At 40.1% G+C, this 24,826-nt stretch overlaps 1 protein-coding gene across 4 annotated transcripts in view; it reads right to left on the bottom strand.

Moving 5' to 3' along the window:
• Window positions 1-24,826, bottom strand: part of FSHR (follicle stimulating hormone receptor) — an 81,422-nt gene that overhangs the window by 53,066 nt on the left and 3,530 nt on the right. The gene's annotated exons all lie outside the window — the stretch shown is intronic.

Below are 24,826 nucleotides of genomic sequence, written 5' to 3'. Positions count from 1 at the left end.
TACTACTCCTTGGAGAAAATATCTGCATGATTGTTTTCTTTCACACATTTAATCATTGATAAGAAGCTAGCATGAACAAATGCATATGTTAACATGACCTGTTCATCACAAGACATCAGATAATATTGGTTGCATTGAGAGACAGTTGTTAAAAGATGTTTTTTCTTTTTTTAAAAAAAACACTCACCCATTTTACATACATGAACCCATTACATATATACATCACGCCCTGTGATTCAGTTTCTTAGTCTATTTTTCCTTGGAAACAGAAATTAATATTTTTCCACATTACCATGGAAGTCTCTTTTTCATTGAACAAATCTGCCAGACACCCCTAATTTTCATCATCTCAGAACTGGTTTTGTATGTCTGTTTGGGATCACCTTTCAGCCCATATCCTGTCTCATTGTAAGGTTTGCAGGAGGACAGAAATGGGAACTCAGCCTGCTGTGCAGTCCTGCAAATTTTTACATAATGCCTCAAAACTCGAGACTTATTTCCTTACCATTCACATAAAGTATTCATGCAATTCTCATCTATGTTTTATTTCAGATGATTAGCTGAGAATTTTCATGGGAGATTATTATGTTTTAATCAAAAATTTTGGGGAAAAGACTATTATTCTGTCACAGTAGCAGCGTGACAAGTTCACATTTTTTAATTGTAGGTTTTTAATAGAATCTACCCCCTCATGAGTTAATATTTACTTAAGCAGGAAAAAGTCAATGCACAGCTCACCTAGTTCTAGAGATGTCATAGTGATTACACCAGGAGTGAACTTGGTCCCACACTTTTTTTAAACATTGAAATTTATGATATTCTCAGTCGTGAAAGACGATGAAGTCAATTTGGTATTTCATTATTCTTTACTATCATTAATGTAAATCAGAAAGAGCTTCAACACACTGTCACACAAGAATTACAGTATTGAGATCATTATGCAAATGTTAGAAGGATAAAAGAGCTTCCAGAAAAGGCCTAACCTGGATTAGGCAATTTGTAAAACCTGACTGAAAACAGGGCTGCTGTAATGCATGCAAAGCTGTGTCTGTGCTTTCAGAGTGGATGGGTACAATGGATCCTTGCAGAACACCCAGCAGGCTTAGTGCTACAAAGCTGAACCATCAGGAAACCCTTTAACTTTGATCTGCTTTGAAATCTCTCTCAAACTCTGCTTTGTAGAAATGCACGCCTAATTTCTGAGCCCTAGAAGAAGGGCTTTGTCTGAAAAGCCACCTATCATTTTTTTTTATGGCAATGTGCTAAAACGAATCATCTCTCTGCAGGCGCAGGTCATCGGGACATCAGCAATTTTTAATTAAACACTGGCCTGTGCCATGCCTCACAACAACAAGAAATTACAGTCTGATACAGAAACTAATGAAAAGAAGGGAACCTCGTTCATGGAAGGGGTTACTGATATGAGAAAAGCCACATCTGCATAGAACTAAAAATCAGACCTTGAGTTTCTTTGTTGAAGATCCTGATATCCCGTGTTAATAAGGTGCCAGAATGCAGGATCCATGGGTCTAATGCCCTGAAGCAGTTAAAACAGAATTGAAGTTTAATAGCTGAAATCTCATATTCCACTTAAAAAAAATTAAGGTTAATTGTTTTTAAACATCTGAGTGAGCTATAGAAAGTCAGACTTAAAGGCATAACTAACAGTGAAAATTAGAATCAGCTACTCATTGAATTATCAACTGTATAATGAACAGAATCTATTATAACCAGCCAAATTCTCTACTGTCAATAAATCTCACCAATTAGTCTCCAAGAATCAATCTGTACTTAACATGAGACACTGGCTGTTCAGTACCAATTCTTTCGGAGGTACATGGAGAAAATAAATGGAAAGCATTTCCTAGGTTTTGTTTCTGGTGCTATTTCAGGGTCAAATAAATGAATATAGCCCACCTTTGCTGAAGCATGTTTCATGTCAAGAGAGCAAGTAAAGAAAAGCTTCCTCTAAAAAATGTGTACTTAAGAGAGAGATGTAGTATTTGGTCCTAAAAATTTATGTTGGCACTTAGGCACAAGCAAGGAAAGCACTGAAAGGCCTAAAAATTCAATGTGTGGTGTGGAATTGAAAACCCAGAGTCAGGTGCCTAACACAAGACATGAGAAAGTCCTAGAAAGGACTCCAGGGTTGGAATCACCAAGAACTTAACAAATGACACAGCAGGAAACAAGGCAAAAGGAAAGAAGCCCCAGATGGTCACATCATAGCCATCCTCGGTTATTGTGGGGAAGCAGTACATGCAGCTGGGAATAGAAAAATGGCAATATTAACTACTGTTATTCACTGTGTAAAAGGACAGATTTAGGTCAGGCCCATTGCTTCAACACATGCCCAGATATCCAGGAGAGGTTTCTAAATCCTGACTTAAATATCCATTGAAAATAATTCTGGAGGAATTTATTGGTAGGAACTGAAGCTGTCCTCCTCCAGTTTTAAAATCACACTCATACTTTCTACATGCAAAATTCCCCCAGCTTTTTTTCCATTTTTCATTTTTAATTATTTTATATGTCTCTTTATTATAGCATTTTCATTTTTCTCATGAATGGGTGTGAGTAAACTCCTTTATTATGAAGCTACTGAAAATGTTGCTGCTTAAAGGCAAACGTGTCAGGACGAGGACAGAACTCCTCCTACAGATTTGTTTATTTATATAGGGACATCTAAATCTGATGATTGAAACAGTTAATATGCAGCCATTGATACAGGTGACTTGCACTTTATACCACTATGAAGAACAAACAATACAAATGCATCTTGTTTCTGTATGGCTGTGTCCAGTGTCACAGAAATACCACAGCAACAAATTAATCTCAAAGCCTACAGAGGACATGATGCAAAGAACAGAAATTAGCAGGTACTGCTAAAATGTCCCTGAATAACCCTCTAACATTTCCAGTGATGAGGAGATTTATTGATCTTTTCTTAAAATAGAGTCTTCTTTGGCTGAATTAGTTCAGACAGGCAGAGCATAAGACATGAAAAAAAAAATCTTCAGAAAAAGTAATGTTCTCTCATCCGACCTCACATGATTCCAGTGATAGAAAGGAGATTGACCTCATTGCAAAAGGATGGAGAACTGGATGTTATTATTCAAATATCTGATGCTCAAGGTATGGGTGATTAAAAAGACTTGTTAAAATAAAAGCTAAAAAAAATGGACCTATACAGGTCATTTCTGCTAATTGTCTCTGAAAAAAAATGCAAAGGAAACCTGTGAAGCCCATGTAACCACACTGTGTTTGTGAGGTTAGCCATTTGTGTTCAGAATGGTGTATTTTACATTTTCATCAAACGAATTCTCAGACCCTGGTCCCAAAAGTTTTTCTTGAACAATTATTAAAGTGCTCTTTGGCAAAAATTTTCCACCAGAACTCACTTCCACACTGCTTTTTGTGTCCCCTCCTTCCAGCCTCCTTCCTTGGCAAAGACCTCCCCCTGCCACAGGCAATAACCTTGCACAACAAAGAACTGCACTGATTATCTGAAATGAGACTGGTTAAAGAAAATAAAATAATTTCTGCATCATAAAGCCTGGCTGAATTTAGGTCTTTCAAAACACTCTTTAAAACTCATTTCTTACATCTACTTAAGTCACACACAGTTAATCAGAAAAGTGTGTGCATTGTAGAATTATCTTCCCTGCCTCATGTAAATTGCAAATTCTTGACGTTAAAATGAACTATATCAAGCAGATACTATAAACTTTATAACTTAAAGACCAAAGGAAAATAAAATAAAAAGCCAAAAAGATTCAGTGACCATAATGCTAAATCACCAACTTTGGTTCCAAAGAAATAAATGTGATAGGATTTTGAAGAACATTTTTACTTTAATCTCTGAGCTAATAGACTGATGCTATCACCTTCTAATCCTTTGCAGAAATGTGCATTTTGTCTAACAAAGATTTACAGTGAAATTTAATTTACTCTCTGTAATTCTTTTTGGTTGTTTCTTTGTTGTTTCTTTGTTTTTGCTTCTTTCTTTGGAGATGTGCTGGAGGTTCCAGCAGAAGCAACAGAAAAATTTTTGCTTTACATCAGGGGAAGACAAAATGATTCTATGACCTATTTAATGTGCTCTTGATTAAATGAGCAAATCAACAAGATCCTGCATCCTGGTGGATTTTTTTTTCTGTTTTTGCTTGATTAGTCAATACAACACTGAAGGAGTATTTTGCTTTTCATGCTGTAATAGGAGACAAATATATACTGCAGACCACATCCCAGATGGTGTAAATCAATTGATCTCTGTCACTTTGGCCCTAAACTTCTGTCCTAATTCTCACTAGAATGAATCATGAGGTTCCTTAGAGCTAAATGTGATTTAATTTAAATTTATGAAGAACATTTGTAAGCCTCCAGCTCGGTGAAATGTGTCCACACTGCCATATGACTTCACTGTGGCTAGGGACTGGTTCTAGTGAATATCTCACTGGGAAGGGGCATATGTAGATATATGTGAACATTAAATTATTTCTCCTACTCAGTTGCCTAGCTGGAAAATCTCTGGTATCTATTAGGTAGGTTGTAGGTGCTTTCAGACAAAGCTATATTTTTCCTTTCCTAACAGCAGGCAGAGAGGAGTACAAAAGTCATAAATTGGATGCTGAAACATCAGGCTTCAAAAACCATCAAGCTAAATGCAAAAAGCTTGGGTTTATTTGCTTTTTGGTTTTAAAGTCTTTAGAGTTTGTTCATATCATGCTGCTAAGCTATTTTCAACACTCATGAGGCTTTAATTTAAGAATGGGGAAAGATTTGTATTAGTCACCTCAATTCCATGGGATCCTGAAGCAGGGACTTTGTAAAGCTGAGTAAAGCAGGGCCATGAGAAATGGGACAGGCAGTGATAAAACACATCTCCCACCATCCTGCTGGCTCATCTTTTCAGAGAGATATGGCATTATTTTAAGAGAAAACCAAAGCCAAGCGGAATATTTTTCTAATAATACCTATTCATGTAACTACAGATTCATTTCAAAGAGTGGACCCCGATAGGGCAGGCACACTTGAATAATGGAGGAAGAGCTTTGCAATTCATTTGTTCAGCTGAGACATGATCCATGGATTTGTGTGTCTGAGAGGCCCTACTTCACACACATGTAAATGGATTTATGAGAGAAAGAGCGTAATCCCTTGCTAACATGCACAATCTGGATTGAAGCATCTGATCACTGCATCCACCTAATGTGCTTAAGCCAGCTGCTCATCCCTTTTAAATGCTTGAGAAAGAAGTTATCTAGACAGTGCAGCTGGTCTGTTCCTCTTGTGGGATAATAAAAGCTGGTAAAGGTGAGTATTCCAAGGAAAATCTAGGCAATGCACATTTTATGAAGAAGACAGAAAATGTAGGGTTGATCTGGGAAGGAATAAGTCCTTTCAGGAAGACCACTTAGGAACCTCTTCAGGTCTGGGAGTGATGTAAAGGGCATCTTTGAGGAAGAAAATATTTTGGTTTCTGAGCTATTAAACAAAGTATTGTACATACAAAGTAAATACAATTAGAACTCTGATGATAAAGTGATTATTAGTGATGTCTGTTTGCTTTGCAGGTCTGAATCCAAAAGGCAATAAGTGCATCAGCTGATGAAAATTCACTCCTTAATCTTTATCAGTGGCCTCCCATAAAAATAATTTTCCTTTTCTTTTTAGAATTAGATTAAAAGGATAATTAATAGTACTGATTGCATTCCTATTCTAAATTTAGTTAACACTTACCCAATGCAATAATGCTCCCCCAGCCACAAAAAGCTGCAGGGGAGCATTTCAAAATCCCACTCCCAATGTCCTGAAGGCTTTTCACTTGCAGAGTGCCCACAACACCACAGCATGGATAGATAACAACATGTCTGTTTTCCCAGCAGAGCTGTGATGCTGCTCCCACAGGCACACAGCAGATTTGCTGTGGGATTTGTTTTTCCCTGAGGACCTTGCTTAGGTCAGCTAATTAATTGCACACAGTGCCCGCAGGCAGCTAACAGCTGATAAAGAGAGATAAGGAAACAGAAAACTGCTGAGAAAAAAACCCCAAAAAACAACAACAAAACAACCAAGCATCTAAAAGACTGTAAAAGTGGTCAAGCAATAGGTTTGTAAAGTCTACTCTCCCTCCTCCCTGACTTAGTTTTCCAAAGCCATGGCATGTTTAGTCTCAGCACTGATAGCCTTTTCATTTGTGGACAAAGCACACACTGTCCTCAGTAGCACTGCTATATCCCCCCACAGATAGCTTCCTTCTGAGGTCACACGTGCAGCCAGTTAAAAATAAAGCTCCAAGGTGCTTTTAAATAGCTCTGCTTGAATAGGGTGGGAGGAATCTGGATATGGAGGAACAGAAGAAAAAAAGAGGATGGCAAAACTCCCAGTCAGAAAAAGGAATGCAACACCAAGACTTTTGCTAGTTCTGAGATATTTAATGGTCTACACTTATTGTAGTTATTTCAGTGTGTTTGTTTGGTTTGATTTACACTGTGGCAAAGCTGGAGAGGCACAAGAGTTGTGATTATTCAGACCAGCTCCTTGTGTGCATTAACTCATTTTGTAAAGTTCCTGACAATCAATTTTGTTGAGGATTTAGGTGCAAGTATCAGTAGTGCACAAGATGTGTCAGCAGCACAAATGACATCAGGTAAAGCAGGAAAAGCAATGCTGTCTTGGCAGGAGGGATCTCCTCCCTGCTTTAACCTTACCCAGAGCTGTAGCAAAGCAAAGCTGGAGCTCTGGATTCCTCTACAGAATATACACACAGAGAGAAAAAGGGTTTGCTGCCGAGCACAAATTGCAACAAACAAGTCCTCTTTAGGCCTCTGAGCAGAATCACAGTTATCATGGTCGCATCTGGGAAGAGTTTAACTGCTTGGAATGAGTTACCACAAAAAAGGCCAGCAGTAAGCTTGAAAGCACAGTTAAAATTGCTTCTATTAATGTCAAAGGCATGCTGTGAAAATTGTTCTGTGCAAGATAAATAACACAAGTGAATGAAGTTATCCTGTCTTGGTTATAGAGAGCCAGGAAATAGTGATTGCTTTATTTTTACAGATAGCTATACTTTTATTAGTATTGATTATCCTGTAAGACACTATGCTACTTTTAGAAGAGCACATCCTTGTTCCTCACAGCTTACTCACAGGGGCCTTTGAGAAACATACAGCATGTGATGAATGTACAACTTCCTTAAAACCTGACCTTGATATCTGCAGCCATCTTTATGGTGAGGAGGAGCCATTAAAAATTCATTCACTCTGAGCACATTCTTGGTGTTACATCTATTTATATTAATATCTCTGCATATTTTCCTAACAAACGGAGCATTGTACAAGTACTGGGTATTTTGTTCTTGCAAAAACAATGTTTTACTTTGTGTTCTTTCCCATGGGCAACTTGTCAAGGCAAATATGGTTCTGGAAAATGTCCACAGTCCAATCAGATGGGAGGCTTTTAAGGTATTGTCTTCACAACTTTCTTCCCCTCTTTTGATTCAGTCCAAGAATAGCCATCCTGCTCACACACAGCCAGTCACTTAGACTCTTCCTGTCCCAAGAATGTGTCAAAGAAGATCTTCACAGCAGGGAGAGAACACAGGTTTGTTCATTGTCTGAAGTTGTACCCAAAAGGTGACAAATGCTCTTTGTGTGTAGAATTTCTACCTCTAAGACTCTGGGACTTCCTATGTTGGCAGGCCCACCATACATGATTCTATTTTTATGGACTGAGACAAAGCCTCCAGGGACAAAATCCCTTAAGTTCTGAGTTGGGTGCCTTAGGAAGGTAAAAGATAAAAGGAAGCTTTTCTGCAAAATTTCTTGCCAAGACGTCAGTGGATAGCAAAACCCCAAATAACTTACCTGTGTCACTTTATCCTGATAAATTCATTAGAGACAGCTAGAGTGCTTTTAATCTCCTTTCTTATCAATATCTTCATAGGTATTTTGCCTATGCTGCTTAATAGGACACAGCTGAAATATCCCAAAATATTAATGAAATATAAAGAAAGACATTCACTGTTACATTCCCTACTTAGCACATAGTCTAATAAGTAACAGGGTCCCCACAAATATTTGGATTAATTTGGGTACATGCAAAGGTTTGTTTGAAGTTGTAATGAGATATCAGATACTCCTGATGCCAGAGCAGTCAGAAAGCATTTAAGAAACAGCACTTGGACACTCAACTGTACTCCTCTTTCCTATCTGAATATAAGCTTTTCAAAAGTAAATATTCTCTCTGCTGTCTACTACGTGCTGTATTTTCCAAAGAGCAGAGTGAGTGTCAAACACATGTAACTCAACTGGAATTCTTGGGGAAACAGCCTCTCTGGAAGGACAGGTCCCAGAGGCAAATAGCACTTACTCCATTCTTCCCAGGGCCTGCTAACACATCTATCCAGAAATACAGAAATGTGCTGGGCCTGTGCCACATGCTCCTGCTTCTCCAGCACCATGGCAAAGTGGACAATTTACTTATTTTTAACTACTGAAGCACACACTGAAATTTTAAATGCCTAAGTTTTGCAATAAAACTAAAACTGACAAAGTGGAAAAAATCCCCAAATTTGGTCATTCTAGCACCATGCAGAAAAGGAAATCTCCTCTGGTCATTCCTTCCCCTAATCTGAATGCCTCTGCTGACTCTTTCAGGGGCTGGCTCCTGGAATTGCTGCTGCTGCAAGTGCAAGGGGGTAAAGCACACTGAGAATGGGAGCAACCATGAGATTAAAGTGAGTAACAGGTTCCTGTAATTGTCAGAGCTCACAGTCCTCGCACTTTAATGCACTTTGCACATTTTATTCAAGTCCTGCAAACACCTGTTCACTGCCATTGCTCACCACACACTCCAAGATCACTGGTCCTCTTCCCAGTCACAGAGCTCCCATGTAAAGAACTTTTCTTAGCTCTTCTCTTGGTGATTGCTGAGGGAAACAATCACAGGGATATCAACTGCAGGTGCCTGGACTCTTCCAATATTGTCCTGCACTCTCCTGAGAGTATCTCCTCCCTCACAGTCTTTCTCTGTTATTGAGGTCCCTCCCCATGGACATCCCCAATTTGATAGGGAATGAAAAAGCAAGGAATTTTCCTTACTTCTCCTTCTACAAAACCGAATAAATAATTACATTTTCCGATTATTTCATCAGGAATTCCCTTGCCACTGCAAAAAGCTGAATATATCTGTCTACTTTCCATTAGTTGTGGATTTATTTTCACATATTAAAATGATGCTCTTGACTAAATGCAGCATGGCAGCTAGTGTGCCACTATCCTTAAAAATACTAACTACTATTTCCTTTAAGACTGACAGTCTCTTCTCAGTAACACACAGCACAAAGCCTGCACTGTTGTCAAGCATGGATCTTTATTGCAATTGAAAGTGAGTAGTATTGTTTCAGAAAGAGGCCACCTTGACCACACTGGCTGCTGAAATGCTAGGTTGTGTTCAGAATAAAGATGTGCTTCATGCTTTCACCTTCAGAGTGCTTCTTAAACATGAAACCTCCATGGAGAACTTAAAAATAATAAACATACACAGTCCTCCTAAAAAGGATGATAGTGATGGGAGAAATGACCTGCTCATGGCACAGCTGCAGATTATGGAAGACCTCTGAGAAAGAGTTTAGCAGTTTTGCCTGGGAAAATATATTCTTTGCAACATCTAACCTCAGTGGATGAGACTTCTGCCCCCTTCCTACACACCCTTCCATCATATTTCTTGATTTGACTGTGACATCAGCTCTCTAAATGACTGTGATAGGCATCTCCTTGCACAAAACTGGGTAAAAAAAGGCATGTGGATGTGGCACTTGCTGATACCATTTCAGCTTTCAGCACCTCATTCAGACTCCTAATTTCATTGCACAGCATCGGCTCCACAAGACAGAACCAAAAATAAATGTGACAAGAACATTTCAGCATTCCTTAATAATGAAAATATTAAAAAAATGTTTCAGCTCACCACAAATTGTCTTCTTAGGTAATTTTGATAATCTTTGAAAAATCAGACAAGTTGAACTGCCAGTGCAAAGTCCCAAATTGTCCCTTACTCTTCTCCCAGGCCCTCTTTGGGAGGTGGACTAGAAGGCAAATTTAACCTCATAATACTCTAAATGCTTAAGGGTATTGTGTCACTTGTTTGCTGCACTCTTTTTCTGAAACCTTCCTCTTTCTTTCTCTACTGTAAAAACAGAGGGTTCAGTTCTGATCCCTTTCATCTCAAAAAGGGTATTTGAGTATTGGAAGAGGTAAAGAGGAGGGCACTAATGCTGATCACAGACACGATACAACTTTTTTAAGAGGAATAACCAATTTTACTCTGTTTTTTTGGCATGGAAAGCTTAAAGGGATGCTAGAGGTCAACAGAAATGCTGGAGAGGGTGGGCAAGGACTGATGCTTCAACACAAATTCCAGGCAACCCCCTGGGCTGGAATTATTTGAAGGCTGGAGGAGTATTGTCTGATTCTTAAGGTACCCTCATCAGACTCCCTGTAGTGCATAGGATACTTGATTCACTTACAGCCACAGCTGGTATTGCAGGGAGAGAGCAGGCAAAAGAGGGGTTCCCTTCCTACAGAAGGAAAAACTTACTGTGATCTGCCCTTGCTGGGCTGTAAGCCTGCCTGGAGACCCAGGCAAGGAAGTGGAAACTGGGAATAGCATGGCCTTAGCTGGAGCTGATGGGTCAAATGTGAGTTGCTGACCCCTTGCAGAAGATGCTTTCTGGGCTATACAACATTGCTGGGAAGGTTTGGGGCAAGATCACATTGTAAACAAGCTGTGGGGAGTTTCTTTCTTACAGCATCTGAACAACTGTGTTTTTGCTTACATGTTGGTTGTAGCAAGTATCCCATCAATAATCTACCTGTGGCTCTTGAGTCAAAACAAAGATGTCTCCCTAATGCACTACATAAGGCATTTCTAACCTACAAAATACTCAGCAACACTGACTCCATCTTGCTGTGCCCATATTGATCCTGGAGTAAAGCAGTGTTTTCAAAGCCAGATCAAGGCTTCAGAGGATATTACTCTATATTACCTTGCACCTGTTTCCTTCATGACAATGTCAAGGCTTATGTTTTGCCTGATTGATTCCAGTTGATAGTTCTGACATACTGCAAAAGAAATTTCAGACTTTAGACTGAGAGGATGACCAAACAGACCTCAGCATAAATTAGGAACTGACTATGAGTTTTTTTTTTAACTGTGGAAAGAATACATTACAGCAGCAAACACTGAAAGATGCAGCAGGCACAATATACAGTCCCTGCACAAGCAGGACACTCAGAGAGCTTTGAACCAGCTAAATAATTTGGAGGTTAAATATTTTAAAAAACTGTGTTAAACTGGGGAAAAGAGGGCCCAATAGCATCATTAACAAAATGCGTCAACAATAAATAAAATATTTCTGAGTCACTAAATGCTGACCTTTTCCCAGAAACTCAAAGCCAGCTTGGTGCTGAAAAGTGTCCATCTCCTCAAGGTTCCTCTTTTAATCTCTTTGGAATAATAAGGGCTTCATTTGATTTATATAAGTCTGAATAAAGGTATTTATTTTTAGAGAACTAGCAACCAGCCCTTAGATAAACCTGTGCCTCCCAGGAAGTACAGGGAAAAGATTTCCTCTGCTGGCCCTTAGTTTAGGAACATGGTGACTCCCATTAACTCCAAGATGGCAAGACTGAGTGAATTTAAGCAAACACTTTTCTTTTTTCCTAGCATAAAGGTAGTGCTTTGATTTAAGACAACAAAGAACAATACACAGTGGGCCACATTCTGAACAAAACCTGCATGAAAAAGAGTCAGGTAAACTTTGCTGAGTTCACTTCATGTATCAGAAAAAGGAACCTAAACCCCACTGCTTGCTCTGGAGGTGTGAAACAAAATGCCTTTTTTCTCAGAGAGAAACAGAGGACCAAAAAAAATGAAACAGAGAACAGAGCTCTGCTTGAAAACAAAGTGAAAATAAATCAGCAGTGAATGGATTAGCTTCAGATCAGACTGCCTGAAGCAGCCTGATCTGGAACAGCAGAGCACTCAGGGCTTGTGTTTTTTAAATTAGTTTTAATAAATAGAATCAATAGCTCAAATTATGAAGAAGAACAAAAGCACAGATCAAATCGATCAAGGCTGTAGCTTATCATTATAAGACAAGGGGTGTCTTCTCTTGTCTGAATGTGATAAGATGGCAAAAGAATCTACTTGCAGCTTTTCAGTATCTCTCCCAGAACAGCTGTACACAGAGCTGGATGCTGAAAATACTCCAGGTTATCCAAACATAAACACAGACTCCCTTTCCTTTTCCCCAGAAGGAAAAAAAAACCCAACCCAAAATAATAAATAAAACCCAGAAATAATCCTTTTTTTTTTTTTTTTTTTCCCCTGAAGATAAATGCAGGAATTTACAGGGAGGACAGAACTAAATAGATAAGCAAGCACCAAGTATCTTGCATTATATATGGGATTTAAGGCTCAGGTGAAGAGATTCTTGCTCAGATCACTGGAAAAGTGCCTTTCCACAGAGTAGGTTAGGAAAGGGTGTTGGAGAACACTCAGCAGTTCTCTTGAACCCCAGCAATCAGCCAAGGGTTATCCACTGGGAGGGAGCAAGGGAAGTGTCAATAATTTCAATCAGGCTTTGGGCAATGGGAGGGGATAGGTGCACACAGGCACCTTGCTTTCCCCTTTATGCTTTTTGTTTGTTTTGTTTGATTCTTTTTTCCAAAGGAACTTTGCTCCTGGGAAGCTGCAGTGTCTTACTAATGGGAGGACCTGGCCACTGGGGAGCTTCCCTTTCACCCCAGGGGTTTTATCCTGAGCATCCTGAGCATCAGCTCTGAAGAATAAGTGCCACACAGAAAATTAAAGCACTTAGACACCCCCAGCCCCCCTTTTTTATCCCCTCCCATAAAACTTTTTTGTTAAATTTAAGCCAAGCACAAACTACCAGTCCCGAATTTATTTTATCAAATACAGTAAAACTGGAGAGGTTTTTGGCACACTATGGGACAACACCCTTGATGTGTGAGAACAATGCAAGGTGCTGATAACCTCTGCTAACTCCTATTCATCCTCAGGTTGAAAAGCTGGCATCAGTTATGTGGGCTTTGTGCTCGTGTAGAGCAGAAGAGACTTTTTCATTGTTGTGGTTGAATTATAGATAAACAGCAGAAGAGGAATAGTAATCTTGTAATAATAGAATATATGACAGATGTACTACTGAAAGTCATTCACATGCTCCAGTGGTGAGCATGGTTCAAAGCCTATCTGGAATAGACTTCCATCTTCCTAATAAATATTCAGAGACTTTATAGTCTTCAAGGACGTTATATTGAACGTCTGACAGAAAATTCAGTGTAGATCCATAAACATTTTTTATTACATTTCGATCGGAAGTAGATTCCTTAATGTTTATAGCAAGCAGCGCCTTTGCCAGAAGACACAGAACTTTCCTGGGCAAAGTACCCAGTGGTTAACTCCAAGTCCAACAAAATAAACAAAATACCAATTATGATTCTAGTGTAGTGTAATTTATTTTCTATTCAGTGAGGAAGAATTGATTTTCTCAGTAGTGTCACTTACACTATAATGATTATTGCACATAAGACAACTTAAGAAAATGATGGAAAAACAAATTAGATGGGCTGCAGATCATTGGCTTATCTTGACTGCTCACCTTGAAGAGAGAATTAGGGAAACGTAAGATACAGTACCGGATGTCAGGGCACTTGAAACCCCTGCTCTCCTTCCACCTCCTTGATGTCTCATATTAAAATTTAAAAAAAAAAAGCTAACCCAACATTTCCAGCAGGGATGAAACAGCACATCTTGCCAGTCTGAGGGCGTCTGCTAAATTAAATATAATGATAACTTGCTGTGACAGAAAGTAATTAAAGGGTATAAGTTGTATAAGAACTTGGCTATTTCTAATGCTTTCTTTTTATTCTAAACATCCATTCATGAGTCACATGAGAAAAATGTTGCCATGACTCCTTGGTTTTTTTTTTAGCTGACACTTCAGTGCTGATGACCAAGTGCTAAAGCAATGCAGTAAAAAACTGGACCCAATATTACGACACAATCTAATGGAAATCAATAGGAATTCTTCCTCTGATTTTTCAATATGTATTGGACAGACAATTTATTTCATGCAGAAACCTGAATAATGGGAACAGAGGTTAACCAATCAGTGGTGCAGTGATAATCTCTTCATACTGAGATGGAATTGTCCCAGTCAGAGTTTCTAACAAAAAAATGAGTTGGCCTCACATTCTTCTCTGGCGACATCCACAATCAGCCAACATTCTGTACATTAAGTGCTGCACATCTTATCTAGCTGATAGAATTTGCTGCAAGAGGCTTGGTTAACCATGTTTGGTTTAGCTTAAGGGCAAGCAAAAATGACAGTCAGCATCAACCACTGAACCTGAAATGTCCCTGCAAAGTTTCACACTTACCCTTCCAGAACTATTATGTGTTCCCTCAGATTTATTTCAAAGGTCTGCATCATTACTCTGCTCTAATTGCAGCTTCCTTGCAGAATCTCCTATCTTTTTCCTCTGTTTTACATGGCAAAAAGTCTTTTAAGTTTCAAAGACAAGTTGGCCTTGCAAAAAAAAATGTGAGAATGCATGGATTTTGTAGCTGATTACTTTGTCAAGAAAATGTGCCGCTTATTTATGCCCCTTGACCTGTTGGGTTAGATTCAGTGCTTGTTATTTCAGCCCTTTTGATTATTTCACCTCAATAGCCAACCACTTATTCTTTTTTTTTTTTTCTTTTTTTTTTTTTTAATGTGACATTCATATCTATTCTTGCAAAAAGATTGTTCAAAGAATAGGTATGATCGCAGTCATTCTCTCTCACTTTCTCAGATTAAGGAATGCTCCTGGCAATGAGAAAATGAACATTTGCTCTGAGTTTGACAGTTGTAAAGGATGTTTATATCCCAGGGCTTTGTTTATAAGGCTGAAGTGTTAAAAGAATATTCTCTGCTGCTTCAGTCCCTTTCCCAGCTCCACTGCCCTTCTCTCGCGTCTCTCCACCCCCTCAATGTCTTCCTGCAGTGAGGGGCCCAGAATTGGACACAGCACTTCAGGTGTGGCCTCACCAGTTCCCAGTACAGGGGGAAAACACTGCTCCTGCTGGCCACACTCTTGCTGATACAAACCAGGATGCCACTGGCCTTTTTGGCCACCTGGGCACACACTGGCTCATTTTCAGTGCTGTCAACCAGCACCTCCAGGTCCTTTTCTGCTGGGCAGCTTCCCAACCACTCTGCCCCCAGTCTGTAGTCCTGAGGGTTCTTGTCTAAGAGCAGGACCAGCACTTGGTCTTACTGAACCTCATAGTGTTGGTCTCAGCACATCTATCCTGCCTTTACAGATCCCTCTGCAGAGCTTCCTGCCCTCCAGCAGATCAACACTCAGCTTGGTGTCATCTGTGATCGAGGGTGCCCTTGATACCCTCATCCAGACCACCAAGAAAGATATTGAACAGGACTGGCCCCAATATTGAGCCCTGGGACAGCACTAGGCACCTACTGGATGTGGCACTGTCCACCACCACTCCCTGGGTTCAGCCATCCGGCCAGTTCCCAACCTGGCCAAGAGTGCACCTGTCCAAGCTGTGGGCTGCAAGTTTTTCCAGAAGAGTGCTGTGGGAGACAGCATTAAATACTGCACTGAAGTCCAGGCAGACTTTGTCCGCAGGCTTTCCCTCATGCACTAGGTGGGTCACCTGGTCACAAAGGAGCAGGCTGGTCAGACAGGACATGCCTTTCCTAAAGCCCTGCTGACTGTGCCTGCTTCCTTCGTTGTCCTGTGTGTGCTCACACTTGTGGTCAGTCAAGGGGATCTGTTCCGTAACCATCCCTGGCACCGAGATCAGGCTGACAGGCCTGAAGTTTCCTGGATGCTCCTTTCAGCCCTTCTTGTGGATGAATGTGACATTGTCCAACCTCCAGTTGTCTGGGACTTCCCTGTTTAATCAGAACTGATGCTAAATGGGGGATAGTGGCTTTGTGAGCTCTTCCACCAGCTCCCTTGGTGCTTTTGGGAGAATCACATCTGGTTCCCTACTCTTGTGAGTTTGTAGGTGGCCCAGCATATTGCTAATTACTTCCTCCTACATTACAGGAGGTCTATTTTCTCTCCATCCATGTCTACCAGCTCAGGGGACTGGTTACCCTGAGGAAAACTGGTCTTACTGTCAAAGATACAAAAGAGAAATTAAGCATCACAACCTCTTCATCCTATATAGCAAGTATTGAAAATATAGAAAAGCACTACCAAAATGTTTTCTGCCTTTGTGTATGATTTTTTGATTTTCCTAGCTCCTTCACTCAAGGGTAATCTTCCAAGGCACACAGATGTTTTAGCTGATTATCCTTTATCTGTCAGAAGTAGCCTCTCAGTGAGTATTGCTATTTCAGCATGGAGATAGCAGGGAATGATTAGTGATTGGTTTGACACAATTTTCTTTCTGGACAGTATTTTCCATCACCACTTCTTCAATAAGATCAGCAAGGGCAAAGACCATTCAGATGACCATGCAAGCTAAGCATACCTTGGAAAGCATGCTCCTAGGCAGGTTGGCAGAGGAAACATGGGCAGTGCCTTCTATTAGGCAGCTGCTGAAATACTGAGGCTGGAAAACTAGGAGGAACTCAAAGCCGTGGAAACTCTTACACTTGATGCTATACTTCATGTTGAAGGTGAAATTTAGACCTCCATGTAGTCTGGGTGCATCTTTTTCCTTCTCTGGGCAATTTTTAGAAAAGCAGTTGTTATCTTATTGAAGCTCAAGGCTTCTGGGACTTTTGGGCTTCTAGGATTGAGCGCCATCCTGAATCCCTTGTGTTCAGACTAACAAAACCCTGAGTGTTGCTATGCAACATAGGCTGAAGCCCAAAGTTGTTCAGAAAAGTAGGATACGGGCATGTGGTGTTTTACAGAAATCTATAAACTTCCTTGTACAATGGACATTGTAAGGATGTACTCTAGCTGGCAAGTCAGGCTAATAAAAATAGAAGTTTGCCACCCCACCAGATCAGAGGTTAACATGCTTTCTGTGGAATGCAAAAAATCTTCCAGCAGACGCAAGCAGGAACTTCTGAGGCACCCCTTGCCTCATTGCCTATTTTAGCTGATAACCACTGTGTGCACTCTGCCTGGAGGACACTAAAGAGATGAATCCACACCTAGAACCAAGGCTGGCTCCTGGTAGCCTGATACTGAGGGCAAAAAAAAAAGCAAAGTCTTTCAAAGCCTTGAACAAAGACCCAGTCTCCCTGATTTCCAGTGTCGCCAGAGCGTCTCTTCCAGACAGTGTCCACGCCTCTGACAGACAAACAAAATGGCAAAGCCTGAGCTGGTGCTGGTCCACAGCCCCGAGGCTCCAAGCTGTCCCTACCAGACCAGGGCATCAGTACATCCAAGGGCAAGCACTCCTCAGTGGAAACCTCATGGAGACTGCTGGCTCCATGTCCAGCCTGTACAGTGCTCTGTTAAGCTCTGGATGGACACGCTCCAATTCCTATGGTAAAGAGTTCAAAAACCAACATGATTTCTGGGGTGTGGCCCCAGGCATTGCTCAGCCACACTGACATAACACAGCAATAACATGTAGAGAAATGAAGGAAGTCAAAGAAATATTGTTTGTTATAGGAATACTGAAAATACATATTAAAAAATTCCTGTAGATGCAACATTCATGCATTTGTGAAGATCTTTAGCTAAGGAGAAATACAAAGAGAGCAATTAAACTCATAAAAGGGTGAAAACCTTCCAATTAGTGCTCCATAGGCAGCCCTACTGACCATAACAGAGCCAACAGTTAGCCATAATTGAAATACTCACAAAAATCTCCACCTCAGCTGTCTTTAAATTACTGACTGTAACACTACTATAAAATCTTGCTCCTCTAATACAGTGACAGAAACTGATACAAGAAAAGTACAGAAATGAAGAAAGTGGAAAAGGTGATGACGCAGATGTACCAAGTCAACAAAAATGCATTTGAGGGGAAAAACCCTGAAACCTTATGCCTCACTTGACATTAAAAAAAAGTAGAAGTATAACTTTCTCTGCTGAGAAATAGTTATTAGAAAGAAATACAAATATGCAAGAGGTAATTTTTTTTGTTGTTGCTTGCTGTTTGGGAAGGGAAACATTTTGCCATAGGAGAACAGTCTGGTGATCAAGGTGGGGCTAAGCCGCTGGGTTAAACCTTGTACTCTTGGGAAATTGTTCATCTCTTGTAACCCAGAGCTTTGCTGTTACTGTAATGGATAAAATTACATTTAAATACTTACCAGGAATGTTGTGAAATCTGTTAATATTTACAGAAAACTTTGTGAGCCCTAAGACAGTCTCATCAATTCCATGTGGCCCATTAAAACAATTAAAACCTCCTCTAATAATTTTAAATAAGTGCAAACATTTTGTACCTATTTCACTTGTGCTTTCCATGCCCATTTTATTTTTCCCCACAGTGGTTTCCTGTCTACTGCAATAGCACAAAGTCCTGAATCTGCAAATATGTGCAGACAGGTACTTTTGCACCTGTGATTTGTCCAACTGGGAAGCAGCAGAGCTGCCTGGGCAAGCAATTAGGATGTGTATGAATGCCTGTGGAATCAGACCCTGGATTTTTTTGTAGGGTATTCCCTCACAGGGGCCACTAATGCTGATTTCAAAGGAGTGGAGAATGAGGTCTGGGCTTCATCTGCCATGGCAACAATATACTGCAGATAGGAAATTACAGCTCGTGGGATTCGGATGCAGCGAGTATTTCCCCAAACCAGCAATTCCACCTAGAGAGAGTTGTTCTGCCAAGGCATTTCTTGGTCTGCTGTCATTTTCTAGCACAGCCTGTGCTTCTTTTATGACTCTTCACTTGCCAAAAATGAAAAGCAAAAATTTCCATAGCAGCTCTGTTGGCCAAAGAAAACTTTGGGGACAAGAGAAGTTTTTTAGCACTGTCTTTCCATGGGTTTATAGTCCCTCTCCTTACACCTTGCTTGTTTAGAAATTTATGTGCATCTATAAATATTCTTGCTGGGAGACTGGACTCCAAGGAAAGACTCTTCAGAACTGATTGCTTCCCAGTAGTTATCAAGAAGGAAAAAATGGATTTGGCTGATCTGTGCTCCTTTTTTTTAAAGCTGTGGAGAGACTGGAGACGCCAGAGAAAGCAGCACGGGTGGTGCTTCCACTGCTGGGGATGGATGTGCTTTCTTACCTCAGTGAGTGTCTGTGGCTCTCACAGGCATGAATGCTTCCCATGGAATAGGATACCTTTTTACAAATGGTCTGGCCCCCAAAAATACCTGTTGGGCTACTAAAGGCAATAGACTAATGTGCTTATACCATGTGATGGTACAAGTGTAAAAAAAATTTTAAAAATCAAAGCTTACCCTGAAGGTAAGCACTGAAATTCAAACCTCTCAAAGCCAAGTGTAGGCAGGACTGTTACACCAGAGATTATTTCTAAGCACCAGACATAGCACGGAATGTGAGCCCATTAAAAGGCTTTCAAAGGTGTGTTCAAAAGAAAACCATTATAATTCTTAGCCTGCCCACGTGATAATCCTTTTCAGGGAAGAAAAACAACCTCAAGTAACCACATATCACTCCTTCCCACCCAAAGCTCCTGGTTCTGGGAAAAAGGGACAGGCAGAGGGTCCCTTCTTCCATTATTACTCTCTCTTACCTCAGCCTGGGCCATTTTAGGAGTTACAGCTAGAGATCCATGCTACTGTTTCCCAATCTCATCTTTGCCCAGGGCCAAACTGGTGGGGGAAGTTAAACACAAACACCCTGTGCACATACACAGGTGTGTGGACACACCTCTTGGGGTAGGATCTGCTTTTGGGGTAAGAGGCAAGGAAGATGTCTTTGTGAGTACTCCATGGTATCCCAAAGTTTTAGGTTTAGAACATAGATGCAGGACACCAGAAACTCTCCTGAGAAAACAAGCACCACTTTTCCAGCCTTCACATCCAGTTATTCATTGCATGCTACTATTTCAAATTAAAAAAAAAAAATCTTCTGATCTTCATTTGAAAGTATATTTCCCCCTTGCTCCACTCTCAAACAAAAGATGAATCAAACACTGAAAACTTGGAAGTTTTCCCCACTGCATGTTTATGCACACAGTGTTTTTGGAAAATCACTGAAGATTCACAGATTCCTGACTAATAAATATTTACAAATTAATTCCAATTAATTGGCTCTATTTGAACAAGGATTCGTATCAGCAAGTACATCCTCACGTATGTGGACATGGGGGAAACTTCATGTCGATAGTACCATTCTCAGAATCATTCTCCATAGGTGTTCAGAAAACAGAATTTCCAGGCAAATATGTTAAAATGCTGACTAGTAATAGCATTCTTGAATAGATAAGAGAGTGAGCAGAGCTGAAAGCTTCAGCCTGCAGCTCACCCAGTGGGTATTTGCTTAAAATGGAGGCTGTCCTGTCTACAGGAAGATCTGAGTATGTTACATTTAAGGATACAGCATTATTTAGTTAGTCCAGGCGAAGAGGGAGGCTCAGCAAACTCAATATACTTATGAAAAGCAAGAATTCGTTCAGCTGAGTTGGGTTGGAGGCTGTTTTCATTTCACTCAGACACATATCTCCCTCTGCATATAATAACAGTCTGTAAATTCTCCTCTAGCTACCCAGGAGCAAGGGATTGTAGGTGGCTTGATAAGGTAATGGGAGATAAAAAGCATCCCTACCTCCCAGGCTGAGCTCCTGAAAGACTTAAGGATAGTTGGAGGAAAACATTGAGCAAAAGTAAACAAACCACAAGCTTTTCTGACCCTAGACCCTCAAGTTCAAAGAAATTGCAGCTAAATAAAAGGCAGAAACTGGGCTCCTTATTATAATATATGCGAGACAATTAGAAGAAATAATTTCAGTACTCTTACATGAAATCCATGCTTGGTCTGACCTATAATTTGAAATAGGTTTGGTTTTAATGACTTAAATTTCACTGCTAATAAGAGCAGCCCAATCAAACTACAGGCAAAGTGTGTGAAATAATTTACAGATTTTGTCTGAAAAGGTCAAGGTCTTAAACAAAGAAAAGTGGCTTTTCCTACCAGAGTGCTTGCCCCTCACTGTGCAAAACTAATAGACTGCTATGAAAAATAATACCTGTCTTTTGTGCTGAAACTATCTTGTTTACTGAACACACACACACAGACACACACACTCACTCCCAATCAGCTGCTGCTGCCAAAATGAACAGCACATGGCTGAGAGAGGTCCCCATTGCCAGAGGGTGAGAATGAACAGAGTTCTTTCCACCGAAGTTAATGAAGCTATGACAATTTAAATTAACTGTGAGCCTACCCAAATTATCTGTTAACTTGTCTGCACAAGGACTTGGGAAAGTTAAGCAGAACTAACTAAACTGCCAGCAAGAGAGGAGAGAGTGAGGCATGTTGAACACTCTCATGATCTCATGAGGCATGGGTTTCTTTGGCTCCTCAGTTGGGTGTCTCACAGGTTTGCTTATTTTTCTTTGGCATATAACTCTGCTTGGCTCTGCAGGACCCGCTCCTGCACACAAACTGCTGGCACTTAGAGCAGCTCTCCCTTTGGGATGTATATTCTTACTTAGCATCTTTCCTCTGGGCAGCTCTTTTCCTGTTTTTGTGGCATTCCTCATCTACTCACTTCTGTCACCCTTGTTAAACTCTCACACAAGCAGTGTTTCCAGTGACATGTCAGCCTGATGAGACCCCCTCAGCACCTGCAAAGAAAACCCTGGAGGTGCACAGTAGACTTGCTCCTGCTGGCTTATCAGGTGACACATAAAATGTGTGATACTCTTCCAGAGGAATGTGATTTGCAGCTCTAAAAGACACATCCCATTAGGGATCTCTTCTCCAGAAATCATCTCAGAAATGTATCTGGGATTATCAAGTATTTGAGAAGCATTTTTTAAATTTTATTTTTTATTTAAGAGGCATGGCCTGGGATATTGAAGGAATAATGAGCTTTACTCTTCAAGACTACAATGCTGATATGAATTTACTAAGTGTCTGATCTAGCAAATTACTAGCTCAAATTCCCAAGATGCCATTTATAAACCTGACCGAGGAGCTGAAAGCACAACTGCATAGAGAAATACAGGGATAACAGATGAACTGTCCTGGCTTGGTAGCTCTTACAGTACAACTGTACAGTGCAATTGTACCCTGCTGTGTCAGAGCATGAGTGGCACATGCCTTTTTCTGCATCCCTCTCTTCATAAATACCCTGAGCTCCCTATGTGAGGGATGGGAAGGCAGCTCATTGAAGCTGAGGCTGAACCACATAAGCACTTTAATGTCACTCAAACTTGTGAAAGCATTTCCCTAGAGCTCTGCTCTCCCAGATAGCAGTAGTCATCTTTGAGTGATACTCAATAGAAGTCCCTGTGCCAAAGTATCCCTGCATGGGATGAGAGATGGAGTTAATACATTTTAATATTAGACACGAGAAGGCAACAAAGTCTGAAATACAGGGTTTTACTTCTGCAGAGTGAAAACTGATGAGTTGTGAGAAACTGTCGTAAGGGGAGTAAATGAAGGTAGGAAATCATCCATACTGTTGAAGTGTTTAGCCTAACATAACATTGAGAGCAAAGGAAATTAACTGCTGCATGACACCAGTGAATTCATGACTCCTCAAATCTGCTTAGTGATTCATGTTCTTGTTGGAGAAGTAAAAGATAGACCTCCATCCTACTTTGCAATATCCCCTAGGCTTACCAGTTTCTCCATTTTTACCACATTTTAGTTTAAAACTACTAATTTAAGATCTTAGTAGGGCTTTTCTTTCCTGCTGTGCCTCAGCACTAAGTTTGGTACTTACCAGATCCCATCTCATGAATAACATTACTGTCAAGTCTCCTGGGTTTTTAACTATATTCATGACTTGAATGGGGAGACACACAAGATGAAGACACCATATTTGAGAAATGTAACTCCTACAAATGACTACTTTAGTCTTCCAAACACTTTGGAAAAACATTTATTATTATCTATTCAGTAGGCATGTTTTGATTCTTTGTAGGAACTGAACCAGAACATATCTAAAATATCTAACAGAGAGGCTTTATTTCAGGACATGGAGCTCATCAGCCCAGGAGCCCATTTTGCCTGGTTTCAGATGTATGGGGATGTGACACTGGCTGGTTTGAGCATGTGTGTGTGTGTGTGTGTGTAAGAGACTGCTGGAAAAACCAGAATTTATACATTCATACTCTCTGTAGCTGACACCAGTGAAGGGCATCACCTTGGTGCCCTCCCAATGCTGCATGCAAACAAAATCAAGCCTTGGCTTTCACTGTTTTCCTGCAAAAACCTCAGTGACTGAGCAAGTCATTATATTTTAAGTGAATGCACTTTCATTTCAAAGATATATTTTATAAATACATACATATATATGTGTGTGTGTGTATATCTATATATCTATATCCATATCTATCTATATCTATATCTATATCTATATTTATATCTATATCTATATATATACACACATATATATATACATATATACAGACAACTATTCAGCTTCAGACTTGGCCATACCTCTCTCATACATGCATCAAGCTGCAGACCCTGTAAGTAAGGTGAGAGCCACGTGCAGGTATTTATTTATAGTGTCAGGAGCAAGCCAGCAGAGTACTGCACTGCAAAGCAGCTTCCATTGTGTGCAGTATAGCTCCTTGTGTTCAAAAGCTCCTGAAGGTTTAGAAATGGGATGTTTCTGTAAAGATATATATATGGTCATTTATACCAGCCAAGGATCTTTCCTGCTGAGTTTATTACCCTTTTGTGTAATTTTCTTCTGTTTCTTTCTCTTCCTTTCTTATGATCTAACTATTTCTTTTTATCCTCCCAATTAAAATGTCAAATACAGAATTCAGCCTAAGCATTGGACCACTGCACTGATATACAGACAGCAATCTTACAGCAACTCTGCTGTTTTCTGTTTCAAAGTAGGAACTGATCATAAATTCAGGAAGAGAAGAATGTAACCCTGACAGACGCAAAGCTGGTTTGAATTAAAGACTAAAATAATTAAAAAGGCTTTAGTCAGCATGTAATATGTTCTCAATATACTCTGCTTTGAAAATATTCTCATCTCATTCCCAAAAAAATGTGGGTTTATTGATTAATTGTGTGATTAACCACCACAACACAGAGACTTCAAAGCTTCCTGGGTCTTCATTTCATTAGTTTATTTATCCTCTTACACCTTGTCTTTCTCAGGTTAAGGTCAGCCCAAGCAAGAAGTGTAGCTGTTTGCAGATTTCAGTGTAATTTCAACTCTAGGTGTGAAAGAATAAAAAAAGAGAAATCCTAATTGCAGCTGTCAATAACAGTATTGCAGCTACAATTCACATCATTTGCAGCTTCTGTCTCTGGGAAGCACATCTGACTCACTCAGTACATAACACAGGACTTGCTATTTCTAGGAAGCTGATGTTTTAGTGCTCAGACATCTACTCAGCCTTGACTTGATAGTCTAAAGTAAATATCCTTGAGCAATTGCACAAAAACACCTATGCAGCAAGCAAGTAAAAACCCTGCTGTTTATAGTTTGCAGATGCTTGGGAGAAAACACTCTATATAACATACCTCTAAACTGCTCTGACAATGGCTAAACTGCCTCCTAGAATCATGGAATCATTATGGCTGGGAAAGAACTCCTGGATAATTGAGTCCAACCATGAAGCCAGAACCACCTTGTTCACCACTAAACCATGTCCACAAGTGCCACATCCACAACACTTATTGGGATGGTG

Source organism: Parus major, chromosome 3 (genome assembly GCF_001522545.3).
Source record: "Parus major isolate Abel chromosome 3, Parus_major1.1, whole genome shotgun sequence".
In the NCBI taxonomy this organism is placed as follows: domain Eukaryota; kingdom Metazoa; phylum Chordata; class Aves; order Passeriformes; family Paridae; genus Parus; species Parus major.
Note: the sequence above shows the minus strand (reverse complement) of the source record. Positions and strands in the feature narration are given on the sequence as shown.